This window comes from Heterodontus francisci, chromosome 30 (genome assembly GCF_036365525.1).
Source record: "Heterodontus francisci isolate sHetFra1 chromosome 30, sHetFra1.hap1, whole genome shotgun sequence".
Taxonomy (NCBI): domain Eukaryota; kingdom Metazoa; phylum Chordata; class Chondrichthyes; order Heterodontiformes; family Heterodontidae; genus Heterodontus; species Heterodontus francisci.
Window position 1 is genome coordinate 59,482,718 of NC_090400.1, and position 13,382 is coordinate 59,496,099.

Consider the following 13,382-nt stretch of genomic DNA (forward strand, 5'->3'; position numbering starts at 1 on the left):
GTGCGTGTACCTACCCCACATGGACTGCAGTGGTTCAAGAAGGCAGCTCACCACCACCTTCTCAAGGGAAATTAGGGATGGGCAATAAATGCTGGCCTGGCCAGTGACACCTACATCCTGTGAAAATAAAAAAAAACTCTCTCAAACAGCAATGTGATAAAGACTGAACTTTATTTTATTTACTGATATTGGTTGAGGGACAAATGTTGACCAGGACACCCGAGAGAACTCCCCTGCTGTAAAATCATGACTTTGAATCTTTTTCTTCCACCTGAGAGGACAGAGGGGGCCTTGGTTTATTGTCTCATTTTAAAGACAGCACCTCTGACAGTAAAACACTTCCTCAGTATTGACCTTCCCAATAGAACGATGCTCCCTCAGTACTGCACTAGGAGTGTCTGCCTGGGTTTTATACTCCAGTCTCTGGAGTGAGGATTGAACCCACAAATTTCTGGCAAAGAGGTGGGAGCCTCTATGCTCTATATGTGATATCTGAGTCTGGGGAGACCAGGAAATGTATCTCGAGTGTTCATTGTGTATCTTGCTTCCCTGCAGGCCAGGCTTTCAGTGTAATTGTGATCCAGACACAGCAGCAATTCCAAACTCCAGCTCCTCCATCACTGAGAAAGTGCCAGTGCACCAGTTTCAACAACTTGCATTTATATAGCACCGTTAACATAGTAAAACATACCAAGGTGTTTTACAGGAACATTCTTAAACAAAATTTGACACTAAGATACATAGGCCTGGCAACCACAAGCTTGGTCAAAGAGGTCGGTATTATGGATTGTCTTAAAGGAGGTGAGAGAGGGGTGGAGAGGTTTGTGGAGGAAGTTCCAGAGCTTCCGTCCCAGGCAGCTGAAGGTACGGCTGCCAATGGTGGAGCGATTGAAATCAGGGATGCCTGGAATTAGAGAAGCCCAGAGATCTCTCAGGATTGAAGGAGGTTAGAAATAGGGAGAAGCGAGGCCATGGTGGGATTTGAAAACCAGGGTGAGAATTTTAAAATTGAGGGTGTTGCTGGACTAGGAGCCAATGTAGGTCAGTGAGCACAGGAGTTATGATAGGGCAGTAGACTGTTGGAGGATGTACAACGAAAGATGGGAGATCAGTCAAGAGAGCGTTGGAATAGTCAAGTCTAGAGGTAACAAAGGCATGGGTGAGGGTTTCAGCAGCAGATGAGCTGAGACAGGTGCGACGTCAGGCAATGGTACGGTGGTAGAAATAGGCAGTCTCAGTGGTGGCCACGGATATGTGGTCAGAAGTTCATCTCAGGATGAGATATGACACCAAAGTTGTGAACTGTCTGCTTTAGCCTCAGACAGTTCCTAAGGAGAGAGATGGAGTCGGTGTCTTGGAAACTGAGCTTGTGATGGAGACTGAAGACAATGGCTTCAGTCTTCCCAATGTCTAGTTGGAAGCAGATAGACAGTCTGACAATCAGAGACAGTAAAGGGGATAAGAGAGGCAGGGGTATACATGTGTAGTACAGAGTGGGTAAAAAGGAACGATTCACTCCTGTTTGGTACTCAGTGGGTTTTATTCTGCCTCAATTTCAGCTGAATTGGACAGTGTTGCTGTGTAAGCAACTCAGAATCACTGTAAATATAGAAACATTTTCAAATGCATCTCCACACGTGCTTTTGTTTTATTGGACACACTGAGGGTTTTCATTGGCGGAGGCTGGGAGTCAGGTGGCCGCATTCGGCCAATCCCCAAAAGCCTCCCTGCAGTCACAACAAACAGTGGAATAAAATTCGGCAGCGGGCCTTGCGTTTGTGACCGATCCCTTTAAGGCTCGGCGTGCCCGATCCCTTTAAGTACGCCGCGTTGTGGCTCTGCGGTTGGTTTTGAACAGGACGGCGGCCCTGAACCAGGTGAAGAACCGAGAGGTTTGGCCGGGGGCAGGAGCCGGGGTCCGGGACGGAGATCGAGAGCAGGGCAGGACAGGCCGAGGAGCGGATAAAGGCAACATTCGGAGCCGGATCAGGATCTAGTAACAGGTAAATAAAACCCAGATCTGGCCTCCTGACTCCATCCGCCCAACAGTGTCAATTTCTTGCTACTTTGTGTCAATTTCTTGCTACTTTGTGTCAATTTCTTGCTACTCTGTGTCAATTTCTTGCTACTTTGTGTCAATTTCTTGCTACTTTGTGTCAATGTCTTGCTACTTTGTGTCAATCTTTTATATTTCCCACTCCTCAGCCAGCCCCCTGTATCAGGACAGGTTCAACATCCTCAGGGGAGTCCAGCCAGTGTGTAATTCCACTCCCATTGCAACTCCTCCCTCGAGTTCATTAACTCTGATCGTGGTATCTAATTGCCCTGTTGCCAACTCTGTGAGTGATTGGCAAATATTCCAAGGTTCTCCTGGTCGGCCCTTCACCTTCCGCCTTCTGCAAACTTCAGCTCTTTCAACACTCTGCTATCTCGCACCAGGTCCCTTTCATTCAGAACCCCACTGTGTTCGCTGACTTACATTGGCTCCTGGTCCAGAAATGCCTCAAATTTCGAGTTCATTCTTGTTTTCAAATCTCTCCAAGGCCTCCCTCCCTATCTCTGTAATCTCCTCCAGCCCTACAACCCTCCGAGTTATCTGCACTCCTCTAATTCCAGACTCTTCAGCATCCCCGATTTTAATCACTCCACCATTGGCGGTTGTGCCTTCAGCTACCTGGGCCCAAAGCTCTGCAATTCCCTCTCTAAACCTCTCCACTTTTCTCTCCTCATTTTAAGACGCTCCTTAAATCTGATTCATCTCCTGCGAGCTCTTCCTGGACATTTACCGTGTCCGAGAAGTTCATTGAGCACTTCCGCATGGCGAATGGCACAGACTCAAACCCAGGACACACAACGAAAGGTTGAGGGAGCTAGGGCTTTTCTCATTGGAGCGAAGAAGGATGAGAGGTGACCTGATAGAGGTGTACAAGATAGAGGCATAGATAGAGTGGATAGCCAGAGACTTTTTCCCAGGGTGGAAAGGGCGTAGTATGAAGGGTATGTAGGTAGTTTGATCCTCGAGTAGGTTAAAGGTTCGGCACAACATCGTGGGCCAAAGGGCCTGTACTGTGCTGTACTGTTCTATGTAACTCTCACAGTTGATGAAAAATTGGATATAAGTCCAGTAACTGAGGTTCCCGAGGTCCTTTGGTCTCCTGTCCGAACATCTCCTTAATGAGAACAAAAAGTGCCGGAAATACCCAGCTGTCGGACCTGCTGAGTATTTCCGGCATGTTCTGTTCTCATTTCAGAGTTCCAGCATCCACAGTATTTTGTTCTGACTTCTCCTCCTTTTCTGGCTCAGTATCAATTTGTGTCAAATAAATCTCCTGTGAAGTGCCTGGGATGTTTTACTATGTGAAAGGTGCTATATAAATACAAGTAATAGTTGTTGTAGAATTCTCATGATGCATACAGCTGCATTTTTGAAATCTGCATTTCTACTTCTTGTGGGTGTGATGGGTGCCTGCTGGGCTCAGTGGGGAGCTCTTTTGTTGTGGGTTCAAGTCCCACTCCAGAGACTTGAGCACAAAATCCAGACTGACACTCCCAGTGCAGTACTGAGGGAGTGCTGCACTATCAGAGGTACCACCTTTCAGATGAGACGTTAAATTGAGGCCCCGTCTGCCCCTCAGGTGGACATAAAGGATCCCACGGCCGCTATTTGGAAGAAGAGCAGAGGAGTTTTCCCCGGTGTCCTGAGACCAATAATTATGCCTCAATGCACAGCACTAAAAACAGATTATTTGGTCATTATCACATTGCTGTATGTGGGATCTTGCTGTGCACAAATTGGCTACCGCATTTCCCACATTACAACAGTAACTACACTTCAAAAGTGCTTCATTGGCTGTGAAAAGCTTTGGGACGTCCTGAAATGGTGAAAGGCGCCACAGAAATGCAGCACACCAGGTCATGTGATCTGAAGTTGCTCCCAGTATCAGGCTGGTATTGATTGCTCTGTGTTGAAGGTGTTTCCCAGCCCTGCCCCTGGACTCTGCTGTTCGAGTCAATAGCACAAGCATTCGACCTGTTGACGGGTAAAAGAAAACTGAGGGGGCAGGGTTGATGCAGATCGATAGAGAGAGGGAATCAGTTTGACAAAAAGTCAGGAAGTGGTAGCAGATAAAGAGGGCGGAAGAGCTGAGTTCATTGCAATAACTGGGTTCCAATGGCTCAAAGTGTTTCAACAACAACACCAACTTACATTTATATAGGACCTTTAACAATGTAAAATCTCCCAAGGTACTTCATAGGAGCGTACATATAATCATAGAATGGTTACACCACAGAAGAGGCCATTCGGCCTATCGCATCTGTGCTGACTCATAGGCCAGGTGACCAAACAATTGGTCAAAGAGTTAGACTTTAAGGAGCATCTTAAAGGAGGAGAGGTGGAGAAGCTTACAGTACACATCAAACACTCCTGTGCTGTACCTGCCCTGAGGTTAGATACAGAGTAAAGTTCCCTCTACACTGTCCCCATCAAACACTCCCAGGACAGGTACAGTACGGGGTTAGATACAGAGTAAAGCTCCCTCTACACTGTCCCCATCAAACACTCCCAGGACAGGTACAGCACGGGATTGGCTGGGCAATTTGGAGCACTTCCTGCCAGCAATCAGGGGGCGCGGCTGCATCTGTGCTGCAGCAACTGGAGAGTGGAGAGTGGAGAGTGGAGACTGGAAACTGCAGCAACTGGGGAGAGAGACTGGAGAAAGGTGAATACAGAGTGGAGACTGCAGCAACTGGGGAGAGGAGAGTGGAATAACTGCAAAGAGGTGACTGTAGAGTGGAGACAGCTGCATTTACTGAGGAACTGTTGCACTTTTTCAAGGATTAAGAAGACCTGCAAGTCATTTTGGAGAGGTGGGTGTTGGAGCACCAGAGAACTGTTGGTTGTTTGGACTGTTGGGGGAGGGAGGAGGCACCGGAAGATCCAGGGGTGGGGCTGCCAAATTCGATAGGGCGCCCTTGTATTTGGTCTTGTGTTTATCTGCCATCCTGCACAAAAGGGGCTCCCTCCCCACCCCCAACTATGTGGCTCGGGACGGCTGGAGCTGCCCGGCTGAAGACTATCTTTATACAACAACAGAAAAGGGAGAGAACCGGACGGCTCTAGCCGACCCGGGCGAAGAGCCCTCCCCTAACTGGGAGATTGAACTGTAGACTCTGCAGGAAGGTGCTCCAACCACCAAGTGAACTGTAACATCCTCGCAGCTGTTCTCTCTCTTCCATCACTCGGCCACCTATCCTCTCCTCTCCTTGTCCTTTTCAGCCCTATCCTCCTCTACTCCCATCCCCCCCTCCCCCATCATATTGTTTGTGTTTAAGAAAACTGTCGTGTGCTTTGTTTCTTGGGGGTGGGCGTAGCTCTGCGACCCCATGGCAAGCCCCTCTTCGCCGGTGGCGGGGCCTTCCCATTCATATGCTGCTGCGGCTGCTGCAGCTGCACCTGTTGCCCCGTCACCGTTTGCTTTATTAACATCAAAGCATGGGGTCAAAAGCTACGTCCACCCGAACATGACTATCGAGGCATATGTGAAAGCAATGGCCGAGGTTGTCGGCCCTTCGGCCATTGTTGCAGCCTCTAAAATGTATGGGAAGGCAGTGTTTTTCCTGAAGACCGAGCGGGCGGTGTCCCTGGCTCTGAGCAAGGGGCTCACCGTGGGCGGGACCTTTCTGCCAGTGGACCCCCTGGAGGCCACTACGCAAAGGCTCATTCTATCCAATGTCCCGCCCTTCATTCCTGGTGAGCTCCTCCTTCCCCACCTGCACCATCTGGGGGAGGTAAAGATGGGACTCACCCCAGTCCCGCTCGGTCTTCGGGAGAACAGCCTCCGACACGTGTACTCCTTCCGCCGCCAGTTATTCATGCAGCTGGCGAGGGAGGAGGTTACAGAGGGCCACATTAATGTCGAGTTCCAGGGGACGGCCTACCGCGTCTTCTGGACCTTGGACGGGGTGCGGTGCCATGTCTGTAAGGGGGTGGGGCATGTTCGTAAGAACTGCCCCAACCTCCCGGCTGCCAACTCCAACTCGGCGCACCAGGGTGGCGCCGCTGCACCTCCTCCCACCCCCCCCTACACCTCCACCAGATACCATTCAGTCGGTACCGGAGGCTGTGGTTTTCACGGCCTCCGGCAGGGAGGGGGGTGACCGTCCAAGTGGAAGGAAGGCGCGGAGGAGGAATAAACATCAAGAGGCGCGTCCCCTGGACACCGTGACACTACCCGAGCCTGAGCTCAGCACAAAGCCCGATCTCGGGGAGTCAACTTGCCCCAGGGCTGGGCTCAGGCCCAGGGTGAATAAGAAAAAAGAGAGTGCGGAGGCCTCTGATGACATGGAGGTCTCTGAGCCTCTGCGCCCTGGTGGGAAAAAGAGGAGAAGGCACCCCTCCACAGAGGTAATCAGGGGCCCTGAGGCGCAGGGCCCATCTGTTGGAGGGGAGCTGTCTCCTGTCTCGGGTCCCCAGGTTTCCCCTACCGCCACCACCAAGGCTACAAAGTCCGGGCAGGAGCACCCTATTCCTCAGGATGGAGTGGAGGGGAAGGCCCCGGTACATGAGGCCCCTCCTGAAGGAGTAAGTGGGGCCCTGCTTGTGGTGGGGGAGCCTGGGGGCTCCGCCCATTCTGCCACTGCTACTGGTTCGGGTGCCCTGAGTGAAGGGGAGGGCGAGGCCCCAGAGGGTCGGCCCTCCCAGCCGGAGTCCACCACCAACCAAGAGACACCCGACCCGGTTAGAACCGAAAATGCTGCCCCATCTGCTGGGCCTGTGGGTGCTGGCGGAGCAGGAGATGGCCTCCTCTCTCCGCCTCCAGTCTCGGCTCCGGCTGGTTTTCCGGAGTCGGGAACTTCTGTCTCCCCTGGACCACTCATTGGCCTGGGGACGGAGGTGGAGGGGGGTCCTGAACCGCTGGTGCCTACAGGCTCCAGTTTCACAATAGAACCCAGAGAGGACTCCTCCGCCATCGATCCTGGGGGTGGGATCGTGACGGAGGCGGGACCAGCTGGCGCGGCCGGGACGTCCGCCCCACAGTGTTACACCCACCCAACCGTGACTATTGATGCTTGTGTTAAGGCAATGGTCGAGGTTGTCGGCCCCTCGGCCATTGTCGCAGCCTCAAAGATGTACGGGAAGGCAGTGTTTTTCCTGAAGACCGAGGGGGTGGTGGCCCTGGCCCTGAGGAGGGGGCTCACAGTGGGCGGGACTTTCTTGCCAGTGGACCCTCTGGAGGCCACTGCACAGCGTGTGATGGGCTCCTCCTCCACCTGACCATCTGGGAGAGGTAAGGTCGGGGATCATCGCAGTCCCACATGGTCTTCGGGAGAACAGCCTCCGACATGTCTATTCCCACTGCCAGCTATTCATGCAGCTGACACGGGAGGAGGTCCTGGAAGGCTATTTTGCTGTTGAGTTCCAGGGGATGGCCTACCATGTCTTCTGGACCTCGGATGGGGTGCGGTGCCACCCCTGCAAGGGTGTGGGACATCTTCGAAAGAACTGACGCAACCTCCCAGCTGCCAACTCCACCTCGGCAGCCCTGGGTGGCACTGCTGCACCTCTCCCACTCCCCCTACACCTCCAACAGACACCACTCAGGCGGTTCTGGAGGCCGGCAGGGAGGGTAGAGCCTGTCTGAGTGGAAGGAAGACACGGAGAAAGAATAAACATCGAGAGGCGCATCCCCTGGATACTGTGGCACAACTCGAGCCTGAGCTCAGCCCAAGGCCCAATCCTGGGGAACCCACCTGGCCCAGGGCTGGGCTCAGGCCCAGGGTAACCAGACTAAAGGAGGGTGCGGAGGCGGAGGCCTCTGATGCCACTGAGGTCTCTGAAACACTGTGAGCTAGTGGGAAAAAGAAGGCACCCGTCCACTGAGGTAACACAGGGCCCTGAGGTGCCGGGTCCATCTTTTGGAGGGGAGCTGTTCCTTGGTTTGGGTCCCCGGATTCCCCCTGCCACCACCATCAAGGCTGTAAAGTCTGGGTAGGAGCTCCCTGTCCCTCAGGTTGGAGGGGAGGGGGAGACCGCTGTACATGTGGCCCCTCCTGAGGAAGCGTGGAGCCCTGCTTGTGGTGGGGGAGCCTGGGGACACTCCTGGAGAAGCCTCCCATCAGCCACTGGGTCGGGTGACATGAGTGGAGAGGAGGGCAAGGCCCTGAAGGGTCGGCCCTCCCAGCCAAAAACCACTACCAACTAGGACACACTCGACCCAGTTATGATTGAAAATGCTGCCCCGTCTGCAGGGCCTGTGGGCGCTGGCGGGTCAGGAGATGGCCTCCTCTCTCCGCCTCCAGTCCCGGCTCTGGCTGGATTTTCGGAGTCAGGAATCACCCTCTCCCCTGGGCCGCTCATTGGCCTGGGGACGGAGGTGGAGGGTCCTGAACCGCTGGCGCCCACAGGCTCCAGTTCCATTCTAGAACCCAGAGAGGACTCGTTTGCCATCAATCCTGGGGGTGGGATCGTGACGAAGGCGGGACCAGCTGGCGCGGCCGGAACGTCCGCCCCACAGTGTGTGGTGGATGTGTCGGCCGCTGGCGGTGACGACCCGGAGGAGGATGGGGATTCGGTGTGGGGCACGGAGGATGATCTTGATTCCATCGTCAGTGAGGTGGTGGAGTCCCTCGTGCCTCCCACCGAATCTCCTCTCATCCCCACGGCGGAACTCCGGGATTTCCTCGCGGCTTGCAGGGGTTGCCGCAATAAAGTTCAGCTGGCCCTCGACCGTTGGTCGAATCTGGCGCTGATCATCCAGTCCGTCCGTGCCGCCCTTAAGATAGCGGGCAAGCGCGCGGACGTGAAACTGGTTGAGAGGCGCCGTTTTAATGTGTTCCTCAATGGGTTGCTGGGGGAGTGGAGGGCCAGGTGCACTTCCACTCCCTCCTCACAGTGAGGTGTTGGTGACAGGTTTTAAGTACCTTTGACATGAAGATAACCATAGCCAGCCTCAACATCAACGGCAGCAGAGGGTCTCACCGCAGATTTCACAATCTCTCAGTCCTCAGGGAAGGGAGATACGCGGTGAGCTTTCTGCAGGAAACCCACACCGTTCCGGGAGACGAAGCCACCTGGCTCCTGGAGTGGCAGGGTGGGGACTACATGAGTCACCTCACCTCTATTTCTAGTGGGGTGGCTATCTTGTTGGCCCGGACTTTTCAGCCGGAGATCTTGGGGGTCAAGGAGCTAGTGCCGGGCCGCTTGCTTCACCTCGCCGTTCGCCTGGGTAGCGTGCCGCTCCACTTTGTGAACGTGTCCGCGCCCAGGCCTGGTGCATTGCAAGCGCGCTTCTTTGAAGAAGTGTCCGCTCTCTTGAGCTCCATCGATAGTGGCGAGTGCATCATCCTCGGGGGGGGATTTTAACTGTACCCTCAGGGTAAGGGATCGCTCCGGTCCCCAGCGTGGCCAGTCGTCGGTGGAGAAGTTGAGGGGACTGATCAGCTCCCTCAAGTTGGTGGACGTCTGGCGGAATCTCCATCCCGACTCCAGCGCCTTCACCTGGAGGTCTGGAGGAGGAGGGTCCCGAATCGACCGCCTCTACTTTTCGCAGGCGTACGTCTCCCGCGTTTCGGCGGCCTCCATGCGGCTGGTGCCGTGCTCGGACCACCACCTGGTGTGGGCTGAGTTCACTCCGCTACGCACGCGGGCGGGGTCCACGTACTGGCACTTTAACAACTAGCTGCTCAAGGATGAGCGATTCCGGGACTCATTCCATTGAAGCTATGGTGGGATGTGGGCAAGACTCACATCCGCGTCTTCTGTCAGGAGTACGCAAAGGGGTCGACCAAGAGGCGGGAGGACGGGATCGGGTGCCTAGAGAGGGAGGTGCTTGACTTGGAGTCCCGCCTCAGTCATGCTGTCGCGGACCCGGCCCTGTGGCAGGCGTAGCAAGAGAAGAAGGGCGCGCTGAGGGACCTGCAGCTCATAGGGTCCCGAGGCGCGTACGTGAGGTCGCAGATCCAGATCCTGGAACATTTGGACCGCGCCTCACCCTTCCTCTACTCGCTGGAAAAATGGCGGGGGGTCTGTAAGCAGCTCATAGAGCTGCTGGCCGACGACGGATCCTCCATCACGGATCCGGAGGGAATGGGCCTCCTGGTCTGGACTTATTACAGTGCGTTGTTCTCTCCGGATCTGTCCAGCAAGGACGCACGCAGAGTTTTGTGGGAGGACCTGCCGCAGGTCAGCCCGGAGGGCGCCGAAGGATTGGAGGCTCCACTCACATTGGCGGAGCTGACCGGTGCCCTCCACCAGCTCTCAAGGGGCAAATTCCTGGGGCCGGACAAGCTGACCTTGGAGTTCCTCAGGGCATTCTGGGACGTCCTGGGGGACGATTACGCGCTGGTCCTGGGGGAAAGCCTGGCGACCGGGGAGATGCCCCTCTCGTGGCGCAGGGCGGTCATCGTCCTGCTGCTGAAGAGGGGCGATCTCCGCCTGCTTAAAAACTGGCGTCCGGTCTCCCTCCTCAGCACGGATTATAAGATCTTTGCCCGGGCTATGTCTACCCGCCTGGGCTCCGTGCTGGCCCACATGATCCACCCCGACCAGTCCTACACGGTCCCGGGCCGGTCCATCCAGGACAACATCCACCTGGTCCGGGACCTGGTCCATCCTTCCCAGAGGACTGGTCAGTCGGTCGCCTTTCTCTCCCTCGATCAGGAGAAGGCATTCGACAGGGTGGATCACGAATACTGTTTCGGGACTCTGCGCGCTTTCGGACTTGGGCCGCATTTTGTGGCCCGGGTCCGACTTTTATACGCCGCCACAGAGCATCTGGAGAAAGTTAACGGGTCCTTGACGCGCCCTTTCGCTTTGGGAGAGGAGTGCGTCAGGGATGCCCCATGTCCAGCCAATTATATACCATCTGCGTGGAGCCCTTCCTGTGCCTGCTTCGCAGGAGTTTGGTGGGATTGGCTCTGCGCGAGCCGGCCATGCGGGTTGTCCTCTCGGCTTACGCCAATAACGTGCTCCTCGCGGTCACAGATCCCGTTGACTTGTGGAGGATGCGCGACTGCCAGCAGACCTTTTCTGCCGCGTCGTCCACAAGGATCAATTGGGAGAATTGTTCCGGTCTCCTGGTGGTTCAGTAGCGGGTGGACTCCCTGCCGGAGGAGTTGACACCTTTTGAGTGGAGCACCACGCACCTTCAAAACACTCCCACAGGGGATGCTGAGACCAAGTGGGCCCACATCAGAGACGCCATCTATGACTCAGCAATGACCACCTATGGCAAACGTGTGAAGCAGAATGCAGACTGGTTTCAATCTCACTGAAGAGCTGGAACCTGTCATAGCCGCTAAGCGCATTGCACTGCTGAACTACAAGAAAGCCCCCAGCGAGTTAACATCTGTAGCACTTAAAGCAGCCAGAAGCGCTGCACAAAGAACAGCCAGGCACTGTGCAAATGGCTACTGGCAACACCTATGCAGTCATATTCAGCTGGCCTCTGACACCGGAAACATCAGAGGAATGTATGATGGCATTAAGAGAGCTTTTGGGCTAACCATCAAGAAGATCGCCCCCCTCAAATCTAAATCAGGGGACACAATCACTGACCAACACAAGCAAATGGACCACTGAGTTGAGCACTACCTGGAACTGTACTCCAGGGAGAATGTTGTCACTGAGACTGCCCTCGATGCAGCCCAGCCTCTACCAGTCATGGATGAGCTGGACATACAGCCAACCAAATCGGAACTCAGTGATGCCATTGATTCTCTCGCCAGCGGAAAAGCCCCTGGGAAGGACAGCATTACCCCTGAAATAATCAAGAGTGCCAAGCCTGCTATACTCTCAGCACTACATGAACTGCTATGCCTGTGCTGGGACGAGGGAGCAGTACCTCAGGACATGCGCGATGCCAATATCATCACCCTCTATAAAAACAAAGTTGACCGCGGTGACTGCAACAACTACCGTGGAATCTCCCTGCTCAGCATAGTGGGGAAAGTCTTTGCTCGAGTTGCTCTAAACAGGCTCCAAAAGCTAGCTGAGCGCGTCTACCCTGAGGCACAGTGTGGCTTTCGAGCAGAGAGATCCACCATTGACATGCTGTTCTCCCTTCGCCAGCTACAGGAGAAATGCCGTGAACAACAGATGCCCCTCTACATTGCTTTCATTGATCTCACCAAAGTCCTTGACTTCGTCAGCAGACGTGGTCTCTTCAGACTACTAGAAAAGATCGGATGTCCACCAAAGCTACTAAGTATCATCACCTCATTCCATGACAATATGAAAGGCACAATTCAACATCGCGGCGCCTCATCAGACCCCTTTCCTATCCTGAGTGGCGTGAAACAGGGCTGTGTTCTTGCACCCACACTTTTTGGGAATTTTTTCTCCCTGCTGCTCTCACATGCGTTCAAGTCTTCAGAAGAAGGCATTTTCCTCCATGCAAGATCAGGGGGCAGGTTGTTCAACCTTGCCCGTCTAAGAGCGAAGACCAAAGTACAGAAAGTCCTCATCAGAGAACTCCTCTTTGCTGACGATGCTGCTTTAACATCTCACACTGAAGAGTGTCTGCAGAGACTCATCGACAGGTTTGCGGCTGCCTGCAATGAATTTGGCCTAACCATCAGCCTCAAGAAAACAAACATCATGGAACAGGACGTCAGAAATGCTCCATTCATCAATATTGGCGACCACGCTTGGGAAGTGGTTCAAGAGTTCACCTACCTAGGCTCAACTATCACCAGTAACCTGTCTCTCGATGCAGAAATCAACAAGCGCATGGGTAAGGCTTCCACTGCTATGTCCAGACTGGCCAAGAGAGTGTGGGAAAATGGCGCACTGACACGGAACACAAAAGTCCGAGTGTATCAAGCCTGTGTCCTCAGTACCTTGCTCTACGGCAGCGAGGCCTGGACAACGTATGTCAGCCAAGAGCGACGTCTCAATTCATTCCATCTTCGCTGCCTCCGGAGAATCTTTGGCATCAGGTGGCAGGACCGTATCTCCAACACGGAAGTTCTCGAGGCGGCCAACATCCCCAGCTTATGCACCCTACTGAGTCAGCGGCGCTTGAGATGGCTTGGCCATGTGAGCCGCATGGAAGATGGCAGGATCCCCAAAGACACATTGTACAGCGAGCTCGCCACTGGTATCAGACCCACCGGACGTCCATGTCCACTTTAAAGACGTCTGCAAACGCGACATGAAGTCCTGTGACATTGATCACAAGTCGTGGGAGTCAGTTGCCAGTATTCGCCAGAGCTGGCGGGCAGCCATAAAGGCGGGGCTAAAGTGTGGCGAGTCGAAGAGACTTAGCAGTTGGTAGGAAAAAAGACAGAGATGCAAGGAGAGAGCCAACTGTGTAACAGCCCCGACAAACAAATTTTTCTGCAGCACCTGTGGAAGAGTCTGTCACTCTAGAATTGGCCTT

At 54.2% G+C, this 13,382-nt stretch overlaps 1 protein-coding gene across 1 annotated transcript in view; it reads left to right on the plus strand.

Moving 5' to 3' along the window:
* Positions 1 to 1,742: 1,742 nt before the first annotated feature.
* Positions 1,743 to 13,382, plus strand: part of inpp5ka (inositol polyphosphate-5-phosphatase Ka) — a 58,879-nt gene continuing 47,239 nt past the window's right edge. The window contains exon 1 of the mRNA XM_068010807.1: positions 1,743 to 2,003. The gene's annotated coding sequence lies outside the window, so the exon portion shown is untranslated. The remainder of the gene's footprint in view (positions 2,004 to 13,382) is intronic.